This window comes from Furipterus horrens, unplaced genomic scaffold, assembly GCF_987537825.1.
Source record: "Furipterus horrens unplaced genomic scaffold, mFurHor1.1.pri manual_scaffold_3, whole genome shotgun sequence".
In the NCBI taxonomy this organism is placed as follows: Eukaryota; Metazoa; Chordata; class Mammalia; order Chiroptera; family Furipteridae; genus Furipterus; species Furipterus horrens.
Window position 1 is genome coordinate 55606222 of NW_028327173.1, and position 18333 is coordinate 55624554.

The following is an 18333-nucleotide window of genomic DNA, read 5'->3' on the forward strand; positions in this document are numbered from 1 at the left end:
ATGCTCAATAAATGTTTGTTAAACAAATTAATGAATTAACTAACAAATAGATGGAAAAAAGGCTGTAAAGAAACAGACAAAAATGGGTTAAAGTTCTCTCAGTGATCTAATAGACGTAGTTTAATTTTCTTTACAAAAATCTGTTAAAAATTCTCAAAGTATTACCTGTATAATCATAAGAAGTTATTAATAAAAGAAGTCAATTTCCAAAGAGAGCATATTGTATGATTCCAGTTATATGAGATGTCCACAATTGGAAAATCAATAGAACAGAGAGATTAGTGGCTGCCTAGGGAAATGGGAAGTGAATGCTAAAGACATTTCTTGCCATGATGAAAATGTTCTAAAATTATAGTGATGGTTACCCAATTCTGTAAATATGCTAAAAACAATTGAAATGTACATTTTAAACAGAGTTATAGTAAATGTAAAGTATACCTCAATAAAGCTGTTTAAGTTAGTTTAGTATCTTTTTTTACTAATTAACTTTATTTTTCTATTTATTTTTTCTTATGTTTATTTTTATTTATTTTTATTGTATTTTTCCATTATCATCGGTCAAAATTATTTTGTTACAAGCTTTAAAAAAATTTTTTAACTCACAAACAGTTCTTCAGTGTTGTCGCTCTGGATGTAGTTTTTTTTTTTTTCTTTTCTCATAACATTTTGAAAGGCAATAGAGACAATTTTAGCACAAAGTGCGAGACAACCCACATAAGATATATTTCTTGAATCATAAACTAGGTTACTTTAAATAGAAATCCTTCTGAATTTCCTGCATTAATTGTACCCTTCCCCCAATGCACATACAAAATGCTCAATAATAAAACATAGAAAACCTATTACATACTGGAAAATATGCAGTATATTCCACAAACAATAACCTCATGGAACTGAAAGCTATTATTCCTCCTTTTTCCTTTAGTTTATGTATCTCTGATCATCATCTCCTAAATGATATATTTCTATCATTTAATAACTCTCCAACCACTCAGCTGAGTGATCTAAATTCCTCATGAGGTCTCTTGTAAAATAAAATAGGTAGGTAGAGTTTTCTCTTAGGAAGTAAGACATCTCTTTGGATTGCAAAAAGAAAACTCCCTGGCTACCTGTCATTTTCCTTCAGAGACTAGAGTATAGGATAATCTTGAGGCAGCTGGTAAGAATGCCAAAAGATTGAAGGTCATGTTGCTAAAAGGACTGGCTCTATCCTTGGGGAAGAGGGGAAGAAAATGAAATGTTACGGCCACTGAAATCCCAAAAATCCATTACTAAATCATCCCAAGATGGACACAGAAAGTCATTTTTATCTATGCTCTGAAACCGACTTTGAATTTCAATCTCTTAAGCAAAGACTTTAATTAGTTTTTGACACCATGTGAAGTCTGATAAATTATGAGCACTTAGCTATATGATTATACTTAAAAGACAATAACATTGCAATAAAACACTCAAAATTGGAGTGAACAGATCAATTCCAAACTCATAAACTTGCTCAATTTAAGAATACCTTTAAACTTCAAATTTTGAAAGTATGCTGTTTTTGCTACAACACATGTTAAATATGGGCTTCCCTGTTACTAAGAGATTGAGAAGAGATGGATAGATGGGTGAATGGTTGGATGGATGGATGATGGATGGATGGATAAACATAGAAGAGGTGAGAAAAAGGAAGGAAGGAGGCATGGAGGGAGAGAGAAAATACTGAGCATTTCAACTTGCAATGATAAGCCACATGAAAGAAGGCTGCTTATGACAGAAGATAATTTGGGTCTGAAAGATTAATAAAATAAAGTAGTTAAGACATATAAATTAAAATAGCACCATGACAGAGGTGAGAGAGATTTTAAGTAGACATTCTTTCTCAAATATGCATCATTTGCTGAAAAAGAAATCCTTACTCTGTCCTCTTTAAGACAACACTGTTATATGTCCAAGTTTGCTTGACAGAGAAAGCCAAGGGTTTTAAAATTATGACTCAGCAATATATCCCCAAGCTGAGTTGTGCTGACATAGAGTCACAGGGGTTGAAACACAATAATATCCAACCTATGAACAGAAAAACTGGAATAAATTCAAAATGTAATATACACACAGCAGCAAACTTGGTTCAGCCTTACACAAGGATGTAAAAGAGGAAAACATAAAAGTAGAGAGTAAGGCTAGCACCCACATTTCAGACCACATGATAGGCACACTGAAATGTTGCATTGAATTTGGGGGAAAGCAACCACATAGTCATTCTTTTAAATACTAGTCACAGATAAACGAGTTTAAAATGCCAGCAAAAGAAGAAAAAGTCTAAGAACAACTAGTGTAAGCTCTGGCACTACATAAGCACTGGGGTGAAGAGAAAGCAATGATGTAAGCATCAGGGACCACCTGTCATTCCTAATTTTATTAAGCTGGAAAATAATCACAACTCTGAGTTTCATTTATTCTGAAACACGGATGTCTGCCTGACTTGCCTCTTGAGGTCATCAATGAACTAATATTTGTGAAAATGTTTTAAAAGCCATATAGAACTAGAAAACACAAAGTATCATACTTAGAATTTAAGAATAGGTTAAGAACAGATGAGAACGTTCTGTATTTTAGATCCAGATGTCTTTTTCTTTCCTGGTCTAGTATCCTCTAGGGGAAAAATTATTCTATCAGTTCCTTTCTGCCTCCACAATCAGCAAGGCCCACCATTTAAAATGAGAAAAACATAGGTTAAATTAGTTGGAGTCCAGTCATGCTTCTTGAGATTATCATATTTAAGATTCTAAATTGAGCTTAGCTGCAAAAGTTGAGCCAACCCTCCTCCTCCAATGTTAGGATCGCCTGCCTCACTCTTCTCCCACCCCATCATCACTCAGGCAATAATTGGCAAGAGTGGCAGGCTGGCTCTAGCATAAGAATGTGTGAAAAGTACTCTTTCCAGTCTGATCCTTTCCTTGCTCACTAGTCTTATGTTCATGACTTGGAATCTCTCACCAGACAACCGGGAACTAAACTACATGTGCAGTGTTCTACCTAAAGTGCTTAAGGATGATTTTGTTATTCTGAACAAATAGCTTTTGAGACAGAAGATAAAAGAAGGATCAATGTCTCTTTCAGTGATTTAAATTGTATTTCCTTTATTTGGCCATGCCCTAGAGTCTGTTCATCTCCTATTCTGCTCTTAATATAGTAGTCTCTCACTATTAGATTACACTATATGAAATGGCCATTATTCAACATATGCTACAAAAACACTTGCATATGGAATTATTTCTGAATCCTTTCTGAGAAGGTAACATAAAACCTCTCTGCTTTTGCATCAGGTATACCCATTCTTTGAATCCTGCCTTTAACATGCTATTAAGAAAGGACAATTGTTTTCTCCTTAGAAAATGTGTATCTCAAAGGATGCTATGGGACTGTATGCTTGTGTCCCCAAAATTCACATGTTGAAACCCTGATCCCCAGTGTGATGGTATTTGGAGATTGAGCCTTTGAGAGGTAATTAGATCATGAGAGTGGAGCCCTCATGATGGGATTAGTCTGTCCGTATCATGTGAGGATATAGCTAGACGGCAGCTGTCTACAAGAGGCCAGGAAAGAGGCTGCTGACAAATAGCAAACTTCTCAATCTCCAAAAATGTAAAAAAAAATATGTTTGTTTTTTAAGCCACCCAGTTTATGGTATTTTTGTTATAGCAGCCCAAACTGATTAAGACAAAGGGTTTCCAGAGTGAAAACTAGCCATTTCTCCAAAGCTCTACTTCACACCAGTAAATTTCCTCAAACATAAAAATGTTTACTAGGTTGGGAAGTTCTTTCACTCGAACTTCTACACGTCCTTTTACCTAGTAAGGGCAGGTGTGTCTTACTCTCACACACAGATAGAAAACCAAAAAAGCATTGAAAATGTCCTACATTGGGAGATTTGAGGGTGGGGGGGATGAAAAAAATAGTAATACTTTTTAAATAGCATTTCTAAACCTAAAAATAAATTATTGACCTTGGACAGCACTAATCCTAGAAGAAAGAATATCTAGTTCTACATGAGAATTCAAATTTCTCAATTTCTTTAGCACCTATTGATTGGCAACAAATCCAAGAACAATTTTACTTCTTTCATTTTAAATTGATTTCTCTTTTCAGCCAGACTGTGCTTTCTGAGACTACTGAGACAAAGAATTCATTTAATTTTATTTTTTTAATCAATGTTTACAAGAACGTCTCAGTCAATGGATTACCATCGTTATCCATTAGACACCATTCCAAGCTGTTCACTGACCTTTCATGTTCCGTGTAATATTGCAGCACTTTTAGTCTTACATGAAATGTTTTTGTCATTTCCCACCATTGCTCCTTCTGTCATTTTTAAATGCCAAACTTTGTTCTGTAACTTCTCAGCTTCTCTTCTGAACTTGTCATGCATTATGTGCCTTCTGTGCCCTTAATTATTTTTTGCACTTTGGGATTGATCCATGTTGGTCTTTTCTAATCCTACAATATTGATTGCTGTACAGCAAGCCTCTTCCCCTCTAAAAATGTCTTTACCTTATTTTCTTTCTTTCAAATGATGAGAGCCACTAAATTATTTTTTCTACCAGTCCTTTCAAGGAAATCTCAAGCTACCCATAGTTGTGGCAATTAAGATATATTCACTAGAATAATAATTCATTCTTTTTCAACATTAACTCTGCACTCAAGTTTGATAAAGAAACCACACTTACATGTGTCAAGAACAGAAAATAAACTTCCAGGATATTATTTAGGAAGCAACAAAAACATAATAATTTACATAATACAAGAAAGAGGAAATAAAGAAAGGTTTCTTAAAGAATTATAAAATGAAAAATACTGAGGTAAAGAACCATATGAACAATCTTATAAAAAGTAAGAGTAAATAACTTTAGTGTTCAATGTGCCATATACAAAAGCACAATCTATTAAGAATGTCATCACTTGTCAAATATAGGCTGCCATCCTGTCTTATGTAAACTTCCGCAATAGTCTCCCCATTGGTCTCATTCTCTCCAGTGTTTTCTCCCTCCAACAAATTCTCCAGAAGGTTGACAGAGTCATTATCTTAAAATGCATATCTAATCATTTCTCAGCTGGAAAAGCATTCAATGGCTCTCCATTCTATCTAAAATAAAGCCCAAATGCTTACAAAACCCTACATGTCTGGGCTCTGTTTACTTTTCCAGCCTTAGTTCCAGCCACTTTTCCTTCTTCCCCAAATCTGTATGCCCCCAAAAAATATTCTTTATAATATTTCTATGGACTTTTACATATGCTTTTCCCCTCTATGCAGAATGCACTTTCCTAACCCATCTCTTCTTGGTCTATCCAATGCCTGTTCCTCCTTCATGTAGATAGATGTCTCGTCTTACCCAACTCCTAAACTAAAAGTGAAGTACTGTCTTCTGTACAATACCATGATTCACTGTATTTCTCTTATCATAGCACATAATGTACTATGTTATATTATCTTGTTTACATATTTGCATCCCACTCTAGTCAGCAAGCAATGTAACGGCAGTGACAATGTTTATCTTTTCTTGCCCTGGTATTCCAACACCCAGCATAGAACCTGGCACCTGATGATGTTTGATAATTTATTGGATGGATGTTGTACAAATATCTCAGTGATTGGGATCATCTAGTAACTCAAGGACTAATTTGAACCTCTAGATACAATCCTTGTTGAAAATCTTGCCAGAATAAGTGTTGGCAACTGTTAGCATGTATGTTAAATAAAGCTCATTAGCAAGTTACTTTCGGCATGTGTGACAATTGCTGCCTCTATTTTTCCTTCCCCACAACCATAAGGGCTTGTAGTTGATACAAGCTACCCACACTGTCCAAAATTCAGCAGCTGGTGTTCCCGTAGCACCCACCTGGTTCTCTTTGCCTGTTCAGAGGTAGTTTCTCAGCTACCACAATCTCCTATGTCCCACTCCACTGAAGAGTCTGGATCACCTAGTAAACTGTCTCCCACCATTATTCACCTGACAGTGAGACAGATCAAGCACCTGAACACTCCTTCTAAAGACTGCCAATGTCTATATAGTCTATAATGAATCAATCTACTTTTCTGTCTTTGTAAACCTAGTAAAATAAGAAAAAATTGAATTTATTTGAGATGGCTTAGCAGCTTATAAGATCTTAAGGTCATAGTCTCTGGGAACCATAGATTTTAGAGTTGGATAAAAGTCAGTTGAAACTATACTAATACCCTCTAGAAGTGTCTGAAATCAAAGACTACTTAATTCAATATATTCTGTTTGATTTAAAGTTTTCTTTTCTTCTTGTCAAAATTTCTCCTAAAAGTGTAGGAAATGCTATCAACTAAGAGTACAATAAAGAGAAACTGAATTGAATCCTATTTGAAAGGTTTACATATCCAAGTTTACCCATTAAAGTAATACCAAATTTTTCAAGAGAAAATTTTCTAAGAAAAATTATACTGATGTCATAAGTAAGATCTAACAGTCCTTCCTTCATTTTGAAGAAAACTAAATATCAAGGAAAGAGAATAAAAGTAAATCTTTTGAGCATTTGAAAGGTCAGATCCAAATCAAAAATACTTTCCATTGATTTATTAACAAAAAAGAAAAAATTGAAAATGATGTGGCTTACTGTTCCAAGTAAGGATATCATGGAGAAAGTATATTCATTCCTCTTATTACTAAGAATAGTAATTATCCTGCTTTTTTAAAAAGTGAAATTTAATGTCAAGGATACAAGAGGAAAACTGTATGGTCAATATAAAAGGTACTATCCGAAATATTGGTGGTAATTTATCGGTGATTATAATTTAAAATCAAATGCTTTCCGAGTTATAGAATGTGAGATAAGCAACTTGTCAGCATTAAAATGGGCCATGGATTTTTAAAGGGGCATTAATGGAAATTGTCGGCAGCCGTACGTCTCGAGAGACGATGGTGTAGCTTCTTAAGAGTCTATCTGCACCGCCGAGAATGGTTGTGCAGTCCGACTCGGGAGTGACACGGTATCTGTCTCCTCCCGTGTTGAATCGACATCTTGCGATGACGCTGGAGTGTCCTCTCCAGTGAAGCTGAAGCTACAGAGCCTGGGCAGGGTGATATGGAGGGTCTGCTGTTGCCCATGCAGCAGACCCCCCCTCTCTTCGCAGCTGAAGGGTCCAAGGGAAAGACGGAGTCAATACAGCTTGGCTTCAGGTGCGCCGCAGGAGTTGCCGGTGTTGACTACAACATCAAACCGCCTTAGGGACTCCGGCTCCGGATTTTCTGTCGGGGTTTACTCCCTTAGCCTTTCCCCTGAAGAGGTATGCCGCAAGGCAGCGGAGGTTTTTTGGAGTCAGAGTTTTCCTTCTCTGATGTGCCCTGATTGGAAGATCAAACCAGCGACACTTAGCTCGCAGGCCGACGCTCAATCCACTGAGCCAAACCAGCCAGGGCTCATTAATGGAAATAAACTCTAAAAAAGCCATTTTGGAATGCCCTCAATCTAAAATAACTAGTTTCCAATCTATCTGTTCATTTGTTTCTTTTTATTTTTCACTATAAATTTGCTGACAGGTGTTGTGTCTCACAACTGTCAGTCACATTTCTGTGTTTTCTCTCTGTTCACCCAGTAATTGTTCTCAGTCATACCTCCTGATTTCACTCCTAGCACAAACAAAACTTCGGCATGTTACCAGTGACTCTACATTTTCCAGTGTCTCCTCCTCATTTCCAACAGACACCATAACCAGCAACAAAATCTTGAATGTTTTCCCCAGGTCAGCACTGACAGAACCCGCAGACCTGTCTGATGACTTTGTCCAAATGACTCAGCCAATGAACAGTGAGTCAGAAATGGAGTCACACACCTGGACAGTGATACTGTAGAAAGATTGGGCATCTGAACTGAGAAGTAATGGATATTACATTTAAGAAGTGTCCCGGGGTTAGAATATCTTTTAAGTCTAGAACCCCCATAAATCACAAAGAGCTTATTACAGCTTTACCAAGATGTGCTCCACAAAACAGTAACATGAGAAGATATATCCCAAACAGTCTTCTGTGATCAATAAATAAGGAAGCAGCTACATAATACAGTTTTTCTCTTGGAGATTCAGAATATTAGAAGATAAATAGAAATTTGGTTCTTTAAAAGAAGATCTGTTTAGCATTGTTTAACCTGGTATTTGCCAAACCTTTTTGACCATTAAGCACCTATTAAGATCCCAGAGAACTGGTATCCCAAGGAATAAGCTTAAGGAAAAACTGACATGTTCAGCCATTCATATTTGCTGCTTTTTCCTGGCTCCCTAGGGCTACTACATAAGTCCAGGCATTGGTCATGTGATGTCCTACAACAGAGCCTCTTAAATGTCTGTGTGCATACAACTCACTAGGAACTTGTGAAAACGTGGATTCTTATTTAGTCAGTCAGAGGTGGGACCTGAGAGTCTGCATTTCTAACCAGGTTGCAGGTGATGCAGATGCTGCTGGTATTTATCACATTTTGAGTAGCAAGGGTCTACAGGAACATTGCAGTAGGAAGATCACATCTTTTTCTTACCCTTCCTAATAGTAAATCCTCCTAAAATATTGCTTTCAATATGTAGTATGTCACTTTGCTGGTCAAAACTTTTGGTGGCTCCCTATCCCCTTCAACATTAATAACTCAAGAACAGATGTTTTCTGAACCTTATTGTGTAGCAAATAGATTAAGACAGCCCCTGGCCCTGGCCTTATACAGCCAAGAATGAAGTGGGTGAGTAACAAACAATGTGCAGAATGCCAGGAGCCAAGACAAGAAGGGAACAGTTCGTTTCTTCAAACCTGTTTCCTCATCTGTAGCGTAAGGGTTAAACTAGACCAGAGGTATTTTCGATGTGCGCCACAGTCACTGATACAGAGTCTCAGCCCAGAGCAATGAACTTCATGCTCTCAGTACCCGTGGGCATAAGGCACAGGTAGTTCTTAAAAACTCCTGAAGTGATTCTAACATGCAGTCTGGTTTGAGAGTCACCGGGACAATTGATGATTCCCAAAGTGTTACCCACACTATCAACAACAGCATTACCTGGAAATTTGTTAGACTGCAAATTCTCAGGCCTCCCCTCAACCCTCCTGAATCAAAAATTTAGGAGTCAGAGTCCAGAAATCCAGAGAGCTGGTTGATTTGAAAACCACTAGATTAGAAAATTTCTCTTCAGCTCTAAAATGCTATTATTTTTACCTCCCACAGCCTTTTAAAAGATTTTTGTTATTAAAACTTATAAACTAAAAGTACAAACTCTGGAATTAGACTTCCTGATTTTAAATCACAGCTCTTAGACTTAATTGCTGTGCAGTCTTGATGAGTTCAGTTGTCTGTGTTTCAGGTCCTCATCTATAAAACAAGGATAACAATAGTACCCATTCTCATAGGGTTGTTATGAAAATTAAATGATTTCATATGAGTAACTCACTCAGCAGAGCGGTATTTCATTACTCTATCATTAGCTTCCCAGTGAGGCTGTCCCTGGCCACTTGAGCCAAAATTGCAAGCCACCCTGTCATTCCATTGTTCCCTCTCCTGGTGTATTCTTCCCCATTGCAGTTTTTACTTTCTAACATACTACATATTTTACTTATTGCTTTATTATCTGTCTCCTCCCACTAAGATGTAAACTCTATGAAATCAAGGATTTTCTCCATTTTGTTAAGAGTTGTATCCTCAGTCAGTATCTAGTACAGGGACTGACACATTGGAAGTACTCAAAAAATATTAAGGGAAGAAAGGAGTGAATAATGTTAACTATTATCAATATTATTATTAGCAATCCAAATTTTTCCTTATTGAAAACTAACAGTTTATACTTCTTGTGTATTGTCCCAATTGTTCTTCTGTCTTATTCTATGCTGTATTCAAATTCCATCCCATATCTAACAATGCCCTTCTGTCTAACTTCAGCTCATTTTAGGCCATGCTCAAGTTCTATTTCTTCCTCTAATATTCCCTGATGACTCTAGCTCTCCAACTCTCTGAATGACAGTGTTTATTATCTATACTACACAACTTGACACTTAAATCTTAATTTTATGTCACGGCAATGAGTAATGCCTTAAAAATTTACTGAATAAAGCTATATCATTCATGCAACAACCATTCCATGAAAAATTAAACAGGAAGGGGCCCCAAGGCTAACAATGGAAGAATTTACCATTAATTAGCTATGTTGTCCTCAAACAAGAAAGAGTGCTCTACATTTTACAAAGCACTTTTATACATATCAACCTACTTTTGACTAGATGATCTCAAAGACTTTGTCTCCTTGCTCTCAAATTTTTAAACATCTTTAAATAAAGTATGGAGAGAATATTTCTTGAGGTTAAAAATTAAGACTAGACACTATAGACTTCCGGCCAAGATGGAGGCTTAGACGGACACGCTAGGTCTTCCTCTACAACTATAGAGGAATACAACTACTTCAAAACAAAGGATAACTAGAAATTCCAGAAAATAAAACTACACGGAAGCCCAACATATGAAGTTATAAACCAGCGGTGCCATTTGGGCAGGTAAGAGTTAAAGAAGGCAAAGCTGTTTGCGGAGCAGCGGGCGGGGCAGCGAAAAATCCCGGAGGCAATCAAGCCCCTGGCTTGCGCGATTCCAATCAAGCCCCTGGCGTGCGCGACTCCGGCGCTGGGGAGAGCGGCCGCAGCATCGCCTTGAACAGTGAGGCCCAGGGGGACGGGAGGAGGATCCCGGTCCCCTAGCTGAATAACTGTGTGAATCCATCTTGGACCCCCGCCCCCACAGAAAGCACCACAGGGCTGCGAAATAGGTCGCGGACAAGCAGGCGCCGGCCAGTCGCTGATTTGTGACACGTACACAGGCACCGCCCTGGACAGCCGGCCCAGGAAAACAAAACGCATCTGTCAAAATGTGGCAGACAAATATAGAGATCCCGGTGGCACAACTCACCAGACAGCAGATAGAGAACCTGACAGATGAACAGATAAGAAACCTGTCAGAGGCTCAGTTCTGGGCCATTGTTATCAGGTGGCTTACAGAATTCACAAAAGAGCAGGAAAAAGATATGAAAGAAGCGAAAAACTTTCATAACGAAAGGAACAAAACCACATACGAGACAGATGGTGAGGAATCCAGAGTTCATTTCAACAAATTGGAATATGGAGAAGGAACAAGCAGTCAACCAATGCAGCGAGAGGAAATAGGAAGCAACAATGAGAGGATCAGAAACCTCTGGGACAGCTATAAAAGGCCCAACATAAGAATCATTGGTTTGCCAGAGAATGAGGAAGATGAACTAGAACTTGAAAAATTGAGTGAAAATATAATAAAGGAGAACTTCCCAGACTTGGGGAAGGGAATAGACATGCAGGTCCAGGAAGCAAGGAGAGTTCCCAAGAGACTGGACCCAGGGAGAACCACACCAAGACACATTATAATCAAAATGTCAAAAATTAAGGATAAAGAGAGAATCTTAAAAGCAGCAAGAGAGAAGAAAAGAATTATGTACAAAGGGGTCCCAATTAGACTATCAGCTGACTTCTCAAGGGAAACACTACAGGCAAGAAGGGACTGGCAAGAAATATTCAAAGTAATGAAAATCCAAAACCTACAACCACGAATACTCTATCCAGCGAAATTGTCATTCAGAATAGAAGGACAGAGAAAGTGTTTCCAGGACAAAATAAAACTGAAAGAGTTCATTAGATCCAAACCACTGTTATATGAGATGTTAAAGGGACTGGTTTAAAAAACAGAAGCTAGGGAGATGAAACAAAGGCAAACGAAACAGGCAACGAGAGTGGAAAAGGAACTGTGGGTAAGGGAAGCATAGTGGGGGGAGGTCAACAGGGAGGGGGAGTGGGGAGAGGGAGGGAGATGATATAGAAATTGGGGATCATGGTAGGAGGGAATGGAATAGACGGAGAGAGATTGGGAGGAACTGTATGCACAACTAATGGACATAATCTAAAAGGGGGGGACAACTGGAGGGAGGGGGGCCACCGGGTGGAGGGGAGCAGAGGGAAGGGAAATTGGCACAAATGTAATATTTTAATCAATAAAACACATTAAATCTGAAAAAAAAAAATTAAGACTAAATCATGAAAGTCATAACAGAAGTAAGAATATGAGTTCTGTCCAGAAAGTAACCAGCAATGTAATATGAAAAATAGAGATATTTATTGAAGAAGATACAAGAAACATTGTACATAGGACAATGGGGCCTCAATTCCTTAAAAGTAGGCACCTTGGGACCTCACACAGTTCTCCCAATCACCATCAGCTGCCCTGTTCTATTTTCCTGAATCTCATTGATGATCTGAAATCTCTTCCCTTTCAAAGGTGATTTTAGTTTTGGGAAAAGCCAAGTCGCAGGGTGCCAAATCTGGGCTGTAGGGGGCTGAGTCACCTGGGTGATTTGATGTTTCATCATAACTCTCTGCACAAGATGTGATGCATAAGTGGACGTATTGTTGTGATTGAAGCTGCCAATCACCAGTTGCCCATAGCTGGCCTTCTGAATCACCCAAATTTCCTCAGAGGAATGTTCAAGCATAATGCAAAATTTGATACAGGTTCCTTGTTCTACTCGCTTAGTCATTTTTAATGCAATGGCCACACAGTACACATGCTCACTTAATGGCGTCTACCACCTTCGGTGAAGTTGTCATTGTTCACACATGCACATTCCAGTCCACTCATTTTGGTTGCCAGGTTATACTGATATTGTGTAAACCATTCTCATTATATTAACAATGGCTGGACTTTTTCCAGACAAACTTCATATAATGACGCAAGAATTATTGAATTCAGAGATAGCAAAATAAGTGGCTTTCTTGTCCTCATTCTTACTGTCAACCACAGTCTGGAAGAGGCTCACCATCATGCCCAATGCAGCCCTCTAGACAAACATTACCAACTGATCAGAGCAGGCAGACAAGGGGACACCTGTTTGTCATCCTAACCTAGTCTAACCATCTTCATTCTAAAAGTAAAGAAAACTGATACTAAGAAATTTAGTGACTTGTCCACATAGATGGTAGCAGACCAAGACCAGAACCAGCCTCCTGATTCCTTGTCCAGGACTTTTTCTACTGCTCCTTCTAATTCATTTCTGAAGTTCAGCATTTAAATTTCCATTCTAAAGCAATCATAATACAAGAAGCAAACCTTTGACAGAGAGTTTCCGTATTGATGCTCATGAATATAATGTTGAAATTAAAAAATGACAGCTTTGAGTTGAGTGATAGACAGAGTTGGTTAGTCTGTTATTTTTTAGTTGGGTTTATTTACCTAAGCCTGGAATGTGTCATGACCGGAAATAGACAAAACTGATTATTTTTAATGTCATTGTCCTAAAAAAGAAAAGGGAAATAGTCTTCATTAACAGGAAATAGGCTCTGGTGATTGAGGGGTGGGAGTGGGAAGGGTGATAAATGGTAATGGGAAAAAAAAAAGAATGAAAGAAAGAAAAAGAAACAGGAACTGCACTCAAATCTAGTCCCAAAATAACCTTAATCAACTTTTTAAAGGTGACCTCTTTCTCATTAATGTAAAGCATTATTTTTTAAATGACTTAATCACTAAGTTTAAATTGTAGGAAAACATTTATTTGAAGGAACATGAAAAAGAGTTAAGGGAGAGAAATAAATATCTATTATAATATAAATAACTATTTCCTCACTGTGGAAAGTATGCCCACATTTTATTTTATTATTTTCCTTACTTTTTAAAAAATTAATTTATTTTCCAGTTACAGTTGACATACAATATTATATTAGTTTCAGGTGCACAACATAGCAATTAGACATTTATATATACCTTATAAAGTGATCATCCTGATAAGTCTTGTAACCATCTGACATTATACATAGTTATTACAATATTAATGACTATGTTCTCTATGCTGCACTTTATATCCTCATGACTATTTTTATAACTAACAATACGTGTTATGCTAAGTGAAATAAGTCAGACAGAGAAAGACTAAAACCATATGATTTTACTTATATGTAGACTCTAAAAAAACTAAATAAATGAACAAGCCAAATGGAACCAAACTCATAGATAAAGAGAAATTGATAGTCACCAGATGGGAGGCAGTTTGGGCGAATAGGTAAAAAAGACAAAAGGATTAAAAACCACATTTTAGAATTATAATCTTCCAGAGGCTCTCTCTAAAGGACAGGTTCCATATGTCATAATCACCTTTGCAACTCAGTTGGAATAAAACTGACTTGTCAATTTTTACCTAGCCAATGATAATTCTGTCTTGATTAACTCATTTTAGGCATACTATAAATGAAGCCACCTTTGCGGGGGAAACCACCATCTGACACAATTAGAAATTGCCTCTGGCACTGTCTGCATTACTCAAGGAAACTGGGATGACAACTGGCAGTTCTGTTAATTCACAGAGTTAATCCAATTTAGCAACTTTGTTACTTAGTTACAAGGAACCAGCAGTTGATCCAGTCACCTTTCCTCTCACTCTGAGAAGGTGAGCCTGACTCAAATTTGAGGGTAAATGGAGGATAGTTAGCAAATACACAGAATCTCTTCTCTTCAGTATGCAGCAGAGGGAGGAGAGAAGGGGCAGGGAGCTGCAGCTGAAACAGCCAGAGGAAGTTCAGGGCCTTGCACTGGCCCTGCTCCACAAAAAACAGGCAGTCAGTTCAAGGGTTTTTCTAGGGTCTGGATACATATAGAAACAATCCCAATGGGTCTCAGAAAAATCTCGCCACAGCTTGATGTTTTTTAAGGGAGCCCTAGAAGACTGATGTGATTCTCACCTCAACCCCTTTTGTCGTCAGTTGAGGTCACTGGTGCTCCATGAATCAAGTCAAAACAAGAATAAAACGAAAAGCTCTGTTCAGACTGTTCAGACTCCATCATGCTAGCCCAGCCATGTACCCTTTAGGCAAACAGGGAAGTGGACCTATACTTCCTTAAAAATGTCTAAATAAACATGGGAACACTCTGCTTTCTGGCCTAGTCATCCCCAAAACTCAGAGATCTCTTCTCCTGCAACACATTATTGAATCATTTGTTTCAATTAACCCAGTCACCCACCTGGAAAAGGGGACACGTACCCCAATTCACTTCACAGAAATATTTTTAGAATGGTGTCTTAGTATCTAAGACATCATTCACAATTATGGAAAATCCTTCAAAACACTAATATTCACATAATAAAAACCCAAATTCCTTGAAAATTGACTGTATACTCGTTAATCCAACATAGTAAATAGAGAATAGATTTGAGAGTTGAAAAAGACTTGATTTAGAAATCAGTTTTGTCATTTCCTATCTCTGTGGTCATGAGTAAGTTACTTATTATCTTTGAGCCTAAGTTTTCTTTTATATAAAATAATTTTAATAAAATTTATTTCACAATGTAGTTCTGAAGATCGCATGAAAAACATAGAAAAGGTATAAAAATACCTACTTCATGATAGAAACTAAATAAATATTAATTCTGTTCCCTATTTCCTTTTTGCTAGTAAAGAATATCTATTAAGATGCTTTAGAATGTTGTGTATGGTTTAAAAATTAAGTAACATGCTAATGTCTTATGCAACTGTATATTGCTAATTTGAAACAACTACTATTTATGTGATTACACATAAAATATGAATGACTTATGACTCTTTGCAGTCTCCTAGTTGAACAATTCAAGTTGATACCATAATTTGGGTCACTTTTTCCAGAAATATTTTGCAACTTATTTCCCTTCTAATCAGTCCCATGATGATGGGAGAGAAAAAGAGAAGATCTACCTCTCTCCACTTAAATAATAGCAATATTTTATGGTCTCTTTTTCCATGCCATACTTTTTTGTATGTTAGATACCACATATCTCTCAAAATCTTATCCATCTTCCAAAGCCTATTTATAGCCTTAATATTGCAAATATAGCAAGACGGTGCTAGGAGAAAATATGTACAGTCTTACATAAAAGGGAGAGGGATGGGAAGAAAGGCACGTTGGATGTATCTAAGAGAGTAGACAGAAACTGTCTTATGGCCAAGAACAACAGCAGGCTTGTCCATCTGTCCATCACCAAACTGAGTTGTGCCCACTAGTTATCAGCAGAAGGTGGCCGTGTGGGCATTATACTAAAACAGAATTTCTGTCTTCAGGAAGACAAAGTGAGGAGGGAAGAAAAGGATTAACTGTTTCGGAATCAATTTCTGGATAAGCACAATGTATACAAAGAATTCCTACATATCTTACTTATAGACTATAAAGCTGTTATTCATTATTTTGCTCTTTCATTAAACATTTTCTGGGTACTTTTTAGAAGCTAGGCACATGTCAGCCACTAAGGCTACAAAGAATCATGTCCTTGTTTTAGGGATCCTGTTTCATGAGAGGGACAGACAAATAAACAATTATAATACAACAAGATGACAACTAATGTATATAGACAGTGTGCCAAGAGACCCCAAAGGAAAAAGTAATTAACTATGCAAAAATATGACCACCCAGTTATATCATCTTTACACAGGGGCTATGCTAATCTTCTCTGTGACATTGCAGTGTTGTATGTGCCATAGGAGTGAGATCAGCCACAGAAGTGGAATAGAAAACCCAAGAATGAACAGATGGATCTTGATTAATTATGTTTCTCTTAGGGTGTAAGAAAAAGTGTTGTTGCCTTTACGTTCACTAATTGCAGTCTTTTTTAAAAGTAGGTGTGTGTTTAATTTTATATGATTTTAATCCTACTAACTCCACCTAAACATGTAAATTTCTATTTTCTATAATATCAGTATATTTGAGAGTATGATCATTGAACAATACAGGAAGATATAGATATGGATATAGATGTAGAAGTAGATAGAGATATAGATGTGGATATAATATAAATAGCTTCTTGGCTTCTGGAAAAATTATTTATGACCAATTTCTTAAATTTTACAGTAAAACATTTTCTTTCAGGAAATTTGCTAACAGAAAAGTGGATATAAGACATAGCATTTATTGGCATTTAGCAAAGCTAAGATGTTAGTACAAATAAATCCTCAGTGCTTTAAGACATACTATAAAGACTTTCTTTCAATTGCAGAAATGAATAAAGAATGAATTGAGGTACTCCCATTTAAGCTAAAGTATAACTATTTAAACTGTCAGCTTGAAAAATCCTATTTAAATGTTTATTGGCTGTGTCCTATAGTGTCCTCAAAACATAAAACTCACAACAGGTTCAGATGGAATGTATTATACTCTCTGAGACAAACTGCTCTAGCCTCATCTTGGTTATCTGTAGCATTGGTGTTCCTCTTTGTTATCTCTGAAGCCATATCCCTGAAGCTACATGCTCCATGACCCCTCCATGAACCTTCCCAGCGCCACAGGAGTCAATGGCACATTATGAAAAGTAGCACAAGCCTTCAGCTTGCCTCAGGTGCTAGCATCAGGCTGACCCAAACTCTGGGTCAGGCCGGAAGAATTCACTCTAAAGCACAACAGCTATCATCACTCTCCCTACCTCTGCCCTAACGTCCTGTCATGGTGGCCACCAAAACTGAAATGCTTGAATTCAAGAGACCATAGTCACACTGTTACTATTATGCATCAGTCTAACAAGACATGCAAGTCCTAACTTTCTCTCTAATCTCTACTTCAGTCACGTAATTAACCTTTTCCACATGACAAAATTTCATTTGTACCTTAGTTATACGAGGTCTGTGCAGAAGGTATCCAGCCATGTAATGTGAAAAATAGAGACAGTTATCGAAGAAGATACAAGAAACATTGTACATAGGACAAGGACACCTCAGTCCCCTTCAAAGTAGGCACCTCACATAGTTCTCCCAAATGCTATCAGCAGCCCCATTATATTTTCCTGAGTTTCATCAATGGTCTGAAATCTCTTCTCTTTCATAGGTGATTTTAGTTTTGGGAAAAGCCAGAAGTTGCAGCGCACCAAATCTGGGCTGTAGGGGTGCTGAGTAACATGGGTGATTCGATGTTTCACCAGAAAACTCTGCACAAGACATGACGCAACAGTGGGTGTGTTGTTGTGATGAAGCTGCCAGTCAACAGTTGTCCATAGCTGTGGCCTTCTGAATCATCCAAATAGTTTCCACAGAGGAATGTTCAAGGGTAATGCAAATTTGATGTAGACCTGTTGCTCTGCTTGTGCAGTCATTTTGAATGTGACAGCCACACAGTACACATGCTCACTCAATAGCCTCTATTGCCCTCACTAATACAGGGAGTCATTCTTCACACATGCACATTCCAGTCCTCTCTCCGTGGCTGCCAGGTTACATTGATGTCATGCAAACCATTGTCATTATGTTAACAATGGCTGAATTTTTTGTGGACAGACCTTGTTTATTATAAAAG

At 37.5% G+C, this 18333-nt stretch overlaps 1 pseudogene; it reads right to left on the reverse strand.

Moving 5' to 3' along the window:
* Positions 1 to 16449: 16449 nt before the first annotated feature.
* Positions 16450 to 16545, reverse strand: LOC150015115 (U6 spliceosomal RNA; annotated as a pseudogene).
* Positions 16546 to 18333: the final 1788 nt, after the last annotated feature.